Source organism: Manihot esculenta, chromosome 3 (genome assembly GCF_001659605.2).
Source record: "Manihot esculenta cultivar AM560-2 chromosome 3, M.esculenta_v8, whole genome shotgun sequence".
NCBI classification, from domain to species: Eukaryota; Viridiplantae; Streptophyta; class Magnoliopsida; order Malpighiales; family Euphorbiaceae; genus Manihot; species Manihot esculenta.
Window position 1 is genome coordinate 16757490 of NC_035163.2, and position 10553 is coordinate 16768042.

The 10553-nt window shown below is 40.0% G+C and overlaps 1 long non-coding RNA gene across 1 annotated transcript; it reads right to left on the reverse strand.

The window, feature by feature from the left end:
* Positions 1-2289: 2289 nt before the first annotated feature.
* LOC122723384 lies at positions 2290-2962 on the reverse strand. The gene is made up of 2 exons (XR_006350328.1): positions 2903-2962; positions 2290-2457 (listed from the first exon to the last, which is right to left on the reverse strand). It is a non-coding gene; the product is annotated as an uncharacterized LOC122723384 (long non-coding RNA).
* Positions 2963-10553: the final 7591 nt, after the last annotated feature.

Here is a 10553-nt window from a genome sequence, read left to right on the forward strand (position 1 = left end):
TCCACGACTCTCGGAGCAACAAAAGAATGAGATGCACCCGGGTCCATTAAGGCATACACATCAGAACAACCAATGATGAGATTACCTGCCACCACGGTGTTGGATGTGTTGGCCTCCTGCTGAGTCATAGTGAAGATCCGTGCCGGAGCTGATGGACCTTCACCTCTGTATCCTGCTGATGAAGAGGCTGACCCTCTCCCTCTGCCTCTGCCACTGGCCTGTGTTGCGGCTGGAGCTACTGGCTGCGCCACACTGCCGGAGGCTGTCTGCTGAGACGGTGCTGCAAAGGCTGCTCTAGGACAATCCCGAGCCAAATGACCCGCCTGTCCACATCTGAAACATGTGTTTGTCCCTGCCAGACATACTCCTTTGTGTGGTCTCCCACATCTCATACATGCTGTAACCTCTGCGCCAGAGCTTGAGCCACTGCCTAAACCCAGACCTGACTTAATCTTGTTCCAGAACTTATTCTTCTTAGATTTTCTGTGGCCTCTGTCCCACTTCTTACTGCTTGCAACTGCTGCACTCAGAGAAGAAGAGTCTAACCTTTCCCCACCTGGGGTCTTGGAACCAGAAGACTGTGCCACTGACTGTTTTACCTTCCCCTGAACGATGGCACAAGCCTCCATTCTCCTAGCCATATCCACTATGGCATGGAAACTCTCCCTCTCTGCTGACTGTATCAAAGAGGAATACCTGGAGTGCAGCCTCATGATATATCTACTTGACTTCTTTTGATCCGTGTCCAAATTCTGCCCAGCATATGGCAACAACTCCAGGAACCTGTCTGTGTACTCCTCCACACTCATCTGATCAGTCTGCCTCAACTGCTCGAATTCTATTATCTTCTGCTCTCTGGAGCTCTCAGGGAAAGCCCATCCTGCAAACTCATTTGCGAACTCCTCCCAGGACATACTGTCCGCTCTCAGGTTCACATAGTTCTTAAACCAACCACGTGCCTTCTTGCACTCCAGTGTGAACCCAGCCATCTGAATGGCTCTACTGTCATCAGCCCCTATCTCATCTGTAATAGTCTTGACCCTGCTCAGATACTCAAATGGGTCATCACCTGTTCTGTACTGAGGAGCACCCAACTTCATGTAATCGGTCATCTTGACCTTGCTCCCTCCAGATGAGGTAGGTTTGGGTACTTGTGTTTCCGGGACAGTAGGTACTGGTGGTGGTGGAGGTGCAACATCCCCTGGGGTAGGGTTTGCTGTACCGGTATAGGGAGGTGGAGGTGGGTACATGGGGTACTGAGAGTATGGTGGGTAGTAAGGTGGGTATGGCATATGTGGAGGATAAGGGCTAAAACTGGGGTTATCCGATGTACCTCCCATCGAATACCCTGGATGGTGTGAATAGGGTGGGTAGTGATGTGGCTGGACATAACTCGAGGCCTGAATGCCTCCTTCTGATTCTCCCATGCCCTCTTCCGGCATACTCACACCAAGATTGCCATCCCTCCTCTGATCTACCTCCATATCCTCAGACATTCCTCCTTGCACTGTTCCCCTTACTGATCTGCTTCTACCCAGATCCAAAGACCTTCTTGGGTCTCTAGCCACTCTGTCTCTATTGGACCTACTGGACATTGCCCTAGGCAAAGCTGAAGGACGGGCATCAGCGCCCTCGTCCTGAGGTGGCACTCCAGTCAATCGTGCAGATCGACGAGTTCCTCTCATTCTATTTTCTGAAAAACAGCACATAGCATAAACAATCATCAGCATCATATGGTTCATGTGGAAACACATGAACCCTCATCATATACATAGCATCACATCATAGCATTTATGCACATGCATATCATCATGGCATATCATATCATCATATAGACAGGACTCTACATCCTATCCTAGTGGACATGATTTTCCTAGTGTGCTTGACCTTCTAGAACATCTATGAGCCCAACACTCTAGGTCCGACCATATGAACCAGGCTCTGATACCACTCTGTAACGACCCGGAAATCCGACCCGTTACCGGCGCTAGGATCCAGATCGGCTTAAGGCCGCCGGGACCCGTAGCAAGCCAAACATACCTCCCGTAACCTGTAATATCCCATACATGATCAACAACATACATAAAACTGTAAACTTTTTCTTTCTTTTTCCAAGCTTAACCTGAACATGTGCACATCTAATAACATAACCACCACTGGAGTCCTCATCAAATGCTCCAATGGGGTATTTCATCATTCGATAAGCTTGGACTATCAAATACATCATAAAAACATTTCTATAGATCATGTGTCAAGGGGATAACCATAAACATAGGGTCAAGCACATACTAGTCCTCAATCATTCTCATCATTACATAACTATACATTACTCTTTCATTACATTAACATAGTCATAAATACTCATTACATCATATTCATGTCCACTACTATCTATTACATTATACATGACTTTACTTCACTCTGGCCGACTTCCCGATCTATCCTGTACCTGCAACTCTGGGGATAAAGGGAGTGGGATGAGCTACTAGAGCCCAGTGAGCAGAATAATAAAACATCAATTTAAATCATGCTTTCATGTATGCGCCATAACACAAACATTTCACAACAAGGATGAACTTGTCACCATTTAGCCCCTATCTTTCTTACTTATACATGCCGGGGGCGTAGAGCCGTAGCAGGCACACCCGGACTACCATAATCAATCATAGTGCCAGGGGCGTAGAGCCGTAGCAGGCACACCTGGACTCACATAGGCTATCATAACATAAAAGGGCTAATGGATCATTCAACATTCATCCACATCAACAACAAGGTATGCAATGCAACATATTCGTGAATTCTAATGCAATCAACCTGATATATCTCATGGCATTCATGATGCGTGAATCATGCTAAAACATTTCATTAATTTGCTTTAAAACTTAAAGTTTGTTCCACTCACCTCTGGCTAGCTCTGAAGAGACTCTGAAGCAGCTGGCTCACTGCTGGGGGTCTCGGTTCCTCGGGTCCGAACCTACACAGGTGGACTCAAATGAGGGACCAAACATACATGAACATGACTCTATAATACTCCCCAAAAACCCCCTAAAACATCCTGAAAACATCACATGAAAACATGCAAGGAATGGCTGAACAGGGCACTTTCGGCGGCAGGTTCGGCGGCCGAAAGTCCCTGTGCAGCCGAAAGTCATGCAGGTTCGGCGGCACTTTCGGCGGCCGAACCTCCCAGACAGAGACGAAACTTGAGTTTCGGGGGCAGGCTTCGGCAGCCGAAACTGCCTCCACAAGGGGGTTCGGCGGCCGAAAGTCACTTCGGCGGCCGAACCTGAGTTTCTGCCGAAGGGCAGAAACTTGGTTCCCTTGTGTCCACAGCCTCCAAAACGCCTCAAAACATGCATAAACTTGTTTCTAAACATGCATACACATCATACAACACACCTAGGGGTCTCAAACTATGATATACCCCAACTACAACACTTCAAACACACAAACATCAACATACATTGTTCATCAAAGCATCAAAACCCATAAACTCATCAATAAGCTTAAACATGCATTCTACCCCATCAACTTGCATAAAACTTTCATAAAGCATAAGAGAAGCATAGATCGAAGCTTACCTCTTGAAGAAACGAGAGGAAAGGCGATCCTAGCTTGGAGATGGAGAGATTGAGCTCTTTGAACCTCCAAGTACCCAAAACTTGCTCTTAGCTCACAGATCTTCAAAAAGGAAGTTAAAACTCGTGAAAACCATGAAAGATCTAGGGAAAACATTCAAGATTGAGGGAGGAGCGGCGGAGACTCACCTTGGCCGACAATGGGAGAGAAAAAGCTCACCCGTGCGGACCAAAGGGACCCTTTTATATGTGGCTGGCCAGGCCACGTTCGGGGGCCGAATGTGCCTCCGAATCCATGCAATGTTCGGCGGCCGAACATAAGGTTCGGCGGCCGAACCTGCACTTCCCTCACTCATGCTTTCGGGGGCCTAACGTGCCTCCTAATCACATGCATGTTCGGCGGCCGAAAGTCAAGTTCGGCGGCCGAACCTGGGTTTTCCTTCAAGCTACATTCATGCAAAAACTCATTTAATTTCTTACTTAAAAACATGAAATACATGAAAACATTTCATAAAATCGTAGTTTTACCCTTCTAGAGGTTTCCGACATCCGTGGTCCCACCGGACGGTAGGGATTCCGATACCGGAGTCTAGCCGGGTATTACAACCATAAAGTCTTATAATCTCATTGACATAGATCTCTGCTAATTTATATAAAGAATAATCCATCCTGACAGGTAAAAAGTGTGCTGACTTGGTTAATCTATCAACTATCACCCATACTGCATTATGTCCATGTGAAGTACGGGGCAACCCAGAAATAAAATCCATAGTAATGTGTTCCCACTTCCATTATGGAATAGAGAGCGGTTACAGCTTTCTTGTTGGATGTTGATGTTCCACTTTAATCTGTTGGCATACTAAGCACGTGGACACAAGTCAGCTATTTCTTTCTTCATGCCTGGCCACCAATAATTTTCCTTAAAATCTCTATATATTTTTGTACTACCTGGATGCATAGAGTAAGCAGAATAATGAGCTTCCTCCATAATCTCTCTCTTCAAGCTTTCTACTTTGGGTACACATAATATATCATCAAACATTAAAGTCCTATCCTCCCTTAGGAAAAAGTCAGTACGGGTGCCATCTCTTACCTCATTACTGATCTTACTCCACTGCTCATCTTGATTTTGGGCTTCTCTGACTTTTTCTATTAAAACTGGTCGAACTTTGAGAGTTGCCAACAATGCTCCTGCATCATCCACTGCTAGTTCTATCCTTAAGGATCTGATCTCTAGTAACAAGGGAAGCCGAACTGTTTTGAGATAAGCTAAATTACTAAAGGACTTGCGACTAAGGTATCAGCTACCACATTAGTTTTGCCTGGATGATATTCAATGGTACAGTCGTAGTCCTTAAGTAACTCAATCCACTATCTCTGCCTTAAATTCAACTTATTATGTGTGAGAAGATACTTCAAACTCTTGTGATCTGTAAAAATCTGGCAAGTCCTGCCATAAAGATAATGCCTCCATGTTTTTAATGCAAACACAGCTGCAGCTAATTCCAGATCATGGGTGGGATAATTTAATTCATGTGGTCTAAGCTGTCTAGAAGCAAAAGCTATCACCTTTCCATGTTGCATGAGTACACAGCCTAAACCCTTGTGAGAAGCATCACTATACACCACAAATCCACTTGTACTTGAGGGTAAGGTAAGGACTGATGTAAGACATGTTTTAAGCTTCTCGAAGCTCTCTTGACATTCATCTGTCCATTCAAACTTTGCATTCTTTTGAAGGAGTTTAGTCAATAGTGCTGCAATGATGGAGAAATCCTAAACAAAGCGACGGTAATACCTTGTTAAGCCCAAAAAACTTCTAACCTCTATAACATTAGTTGGAGAGTCCCAATTGACTATTGCTTCAATCTTCTTAGGATCAACCAAAACTCCATCTGCTGAGATAACATGTCCTAAGAAAACCACCCGATCAAGCCAGAACTCACATTTGCTCAATTTAGCATATAATTGCTTATTCCTCAAAATTTGCAATACTATCCGTAAATACATCTCATGCTCTTCCTTGCTATGGGAATATACTAAGATGTCATCAATAAATACAATAACAAAGCTATCCAAGTAGGGCTTGAACACTCTATTCATGAGATCCATAAAAGCAGCGAGTGCATTAGTTAACCCAAAAGGCATAACGAGAAACTCATAATGCCTATACGAGTTCTAAAGGTTGTCTTGGGTATTTCGGACTCCTTGATCTTCAATTGATGATACCTAGACCGCAAATCAATATTAGAGAACACCTTAGCACCTTGGAGCTGATAAAAAAGATCATCAATGCGGCGTAAAGGATACTTATTTCGCACTGTGACTCAATTCAATTGTCTGTAGTCAACACATAGCCTTAAGGAACCATCCTTCTTCTTCACAAATAGCACAAGAGCTCTCCAAGGTGAAACACTGGGTCTTATAAAATCTTTATCAAGTAGCTCTTGTAATTGTGCTTTTAACTCCTTCAATTCTACTGGAGCCATTCTGTATGATACCATAGAAATAGGAGTTGTACCTGAATTTAAATCAATAGAGAATTCAATCTCTATATCTGGAGGCAATCCGGGAAGTTCTTCAGGGACTACATCAGAATACTCGCTTACTACTGGTATATCTTCCAATTTAGGTCTTTCTAGGCTATTGTTCATCACATAGGCTAAGTACGCTTGACCACCCTTCCGAAGCATCTTCCTAGTGGTCATAGCGGAAATCGCATAAGAAGGAAGTAAACACCTCTTCCCAAAAAAAGTGAACTTGAATCCTTCTGGATTATTAAATACCACTGATTTCTCAAAGCAATCTATTGTGGCATAATGACGGGATAACCAATCCATACATAGGATAACATCCAGATCTTGTAGATACAAAGGAATCAAATCCACTAACAACTCTTGATTGCCCAACTTAACAACACAATTCCTATACACATGTTCACATACAATAAAATTCCCAACTGGAGTACTCACAGCTAGTCCATAATCTAAGGGTTTTAATTCTCTATTAGCGTGCACAGAGAATGATTGAGATATGAAAGAGTGAGTAGAATCAGGATCTATAAGAATATGTGCATCTTTATCAAAAATAGTTAACATACCAGTCACCACCTCTGGAGATGCTCGTGCCTCCTGCTGTGTCATAGCAAAGACTTTGGCCTGAGTGCGAGGTCTACCAGGTTGTATCATTGGTCTAGACTGAGAAGATGAAGTAGCTCCATTGGCTTTTCTTGCACTAGGCCCAGCTTATGCTGTAGGTACGATGGTGTCATACCATACTTTAGATTCTGAGGTGCCACTGATCCTTGCTGAGAACCATTGTCTCTAGCTATCAGTAATGTATAATCTTTCTTAAAATGTCCCGAAGAATCACATTCAAAACAACCCTTATCGAATTTTCTGCACTCCCCAGCATGATATTTACCACAAGTGACACATTGAGGAAAATGTCTCTTCTTTTGTTCAAACCCAAAATTATATCCTTGCCCTTTCCCACGTTTCTGTGCCCTAGAGGAACTACCCACTGGTTGTGCTACTGAATTCTGACTAACTGTGGTCGAATAACCTGCTGCTCTATATTGACAAAAGAACCTCTACCACCACCACTGTATTCAGTTTTGGACTGAAATGAACTGCTCCCTCTCTTAGATGGTCTCTCTCTGAACCCCTGTGAACCCTGCATATGCTTTCTACTCATCTTCTGCTCATACTCTTTCTCTTCTTGCTTAACTTTCTCAACGTTCAAGGTTGCTTCCACTAACACTCTAAAATTATTACCTCTGAACCAGTTCATAGATGATCCGATATTGACATGTAGACCCTATCTGAATCTATCTGAATCTGTCACATTTAGCTTCCTCATAAGACAATATGTCTAAAACAAAGCAATAGAGGTCTTCAAACTTGTCAACATACTCTCTTATTGAGAGGCTTCCTTGAAACAACCTGAAAAAGGCATCGTGTTTCCCTTACTGTAACTTTCTGATAAATACTCCTGGCGAAATTCATATATAAATTGATCCCAAGTCAATCTAACTCCATGTCTGCGACATATGCCATCAAATCAACTATTAGCCTTACCCTGAAGCAATCCATGTACATTATCTACCTTATCTGCATCAATCAGCTTCATGAATTCAAACATTTTTATCACTTTCTTTAACCATTTATTTGCAATGTCAGCATCAGAAGAACCCTCAAAATCATAAGCCCCCAAACGTCTAGCACGATCCACTATCTCCTACGGATCTCTAGGTTTAGCTGTAACAGCTGCTATAACTACTTGTGCCACAAAAGTACCCAGGTCTGCATTTATCTAAAAAGTATTGGCTGGTGCTACAGGTGGAGCAAGAGGTGGAGCTGCAGGTGCTATAGGAGGTGCAACTGCGGGTGCCGAGGGAGGCGGTGGTGCAGCCGGATATGCCCCTGATTCAACACCATGGGAAACAGAATCTCCATGCCCTTCTCCGCTCTCAGGTATAATATGATCTGCCACCCCTTCTAGAGGTGGAGGTGTAACTGTAGGATCCCTATAAGGTCGACCAATAACAGCTAATCTAGTTGTACGAACACCACGACCTCGACTTCTATTACCTACTTTGGGCAGCATTGTCCTACAAATGAAAATACGAAAAGAATTATCAGAATATAATTAAGAATAGTCACTCAAGAAAAGTCTACAGAATCTATAAACCTAAGCTCTTATACCAAAAATTGTCACACCCATTCTCTAATCTGTAGAAACGGATATAACTCGAAAAACTGATAGAATTTCCCCTATATATATATATATATATATATATATATATATATATATATAATTTTAAAATATTAAAACATAGAAGAGAGGACTGATAGCTAGTCTAGTCAATTAATAATATATTTGCACTAAACAAAATATATCCAGCACTTGAATATATAATTTACATATTATCTTCCAAAATTACAAAAAGTTACAAAGGATTTAGAATTGGCCCGATCTCCACTAGACTCTGAGTGGATGAAGTGGAAGGAATGACAAAACTAGAAGATGAAAACTGCCCAAGAGTGGATCACCAAAAAGTATTTGTAAAATTAAAAGTATAAGGGGTGAGTACAATCTACTCAATGAGCGGATAAATAAATAACAAAGGGGAAAAAAATAAAGTTTGAATACTTAATAGTACCAACTATTTAGCTAAAATAGGTCAGCTGAATAAATACAATTTAATTCAATTAATATAAAATAAACCGAATATAAATTGTTAAGATATCATTGATGGATAATAAATCCAAAAATTATAAATGTGAAAAATAAAATCTGTATACACTTATAACATGCTCTCTGTGAATAATGCTGGCATCTCATGTCTGATAAAATAAAATAATGACAGCTTGAGAGCAATGTTGGCATCTTACGCTCTATGATGACAATATTGACCCAAGAGCTAATAAAATACTGGTCATACACATGTATAGAGTATCTCAAAGGGTGACCACCCGACATACGCCCCAAAGGTTTTGTGTGTATTAAGCGCTATCCTAAAGACAATATAAATATATGCTAAGTTGAAAATAAATCACCTGTCATCAGGGTGTTATTTGTTCGATGTATATACCGAGTGTATTCAGCTATTTATTCAGTTGTGCTTTAAATTTAATTCTAATTAATTCAAGAAATATAAATTTGTTTTATCTATTCCCATTTTAAATAAATAAAATAATATATATATATATATATATAAAGTATCAATATTATATATTTATCCACTCACTTGTACCGAAAACAAAATAAATTTACGATAAAATAAGTTTAGTTTGCAAGAACACCCCTATTATTTAAACTAAAAGCTAAGTCCTCCCCTAAAATTAAGAAGAAAAATAATATATCAAGCAATAAATAAATATTTTAGGATAAAAATATAAAACGTGAAATGCGAATTTTATATATATTTTTAAGAAAAATTGGATAATATTTTGACGTAAATAAACCTCCCAAAATTATACAGACTCAACAAAAATACACAATAAACTATAAATATTATTTGAATCAACTTATAAAAATTATCAATTAAAAAAAAATAAAGAATCTCATTGATCGAGCCTAATTAAAACTTATCTCCTTTTAATTCTCAAATCAAAAAAATTAGTATTTAATAGTAGAAAAAATAAATTATATCGTAATAATCCGAAGAAAAAAGATAAAATTCACATATTCAAATATTAGAGTTTCTAGAAGAAATTATTGAATTTCTGATCAGAATATTAATTTAAATAAGGAGTTAGCTAAGAATTTTAAAAATTTATGAATTGATTGGGTTGAGAGCGAGAAGATTTGGATTAAAAAAAAGATTTCTTTTTTAAAATAACATAACTTTGCTCTGTTTTCATTAATAAGGAGGAAGAAGATGCCGTGCACATTTTAATTTTTATTGGGCCGGATACGATAGAAAAATCATGGGCACGGAAGCGTTCCCAAGAGATATATGTCACAAAACAACCTGTGATTCCACAGTCTGGCCACAAACAGCAGAGAGAAGCCGAAAGTCTAGCCTGAGTTAAGATAATATGCAAGGCAGATAATAAAAATACTATAACGTGTGTAGATTTTCTAAATTTTGATCAATTTTATAATTAATTAATTAATTTCACATTCATGGCCATGAAATGAATATCATACTTGTAAAGTCGGCAGAGGAGAAGGAGAAAGAGATGGATTATAGGTAGCAAGTCCAAAATAGAAATCTCATTTTAGTAAATCCCAAAATTTAAATGGCCATAAAATAGAGAAGAAAAAAAAAAACCCATGAGCGAAATACTCGTAAATTTAGTGGTTGATATTTTAAGGATGGAGGTATAAAAGGGAAAGACAGATACCAACTGAAATGTAGAAGAAGAGATACATCTTCTTCTATCAGGGACAGTTAAACATTTGTTCAACAGGGAATATATATATATATAATAAATAAGAAAAAGAAAAAAAGCAAGGTTGGGGGAG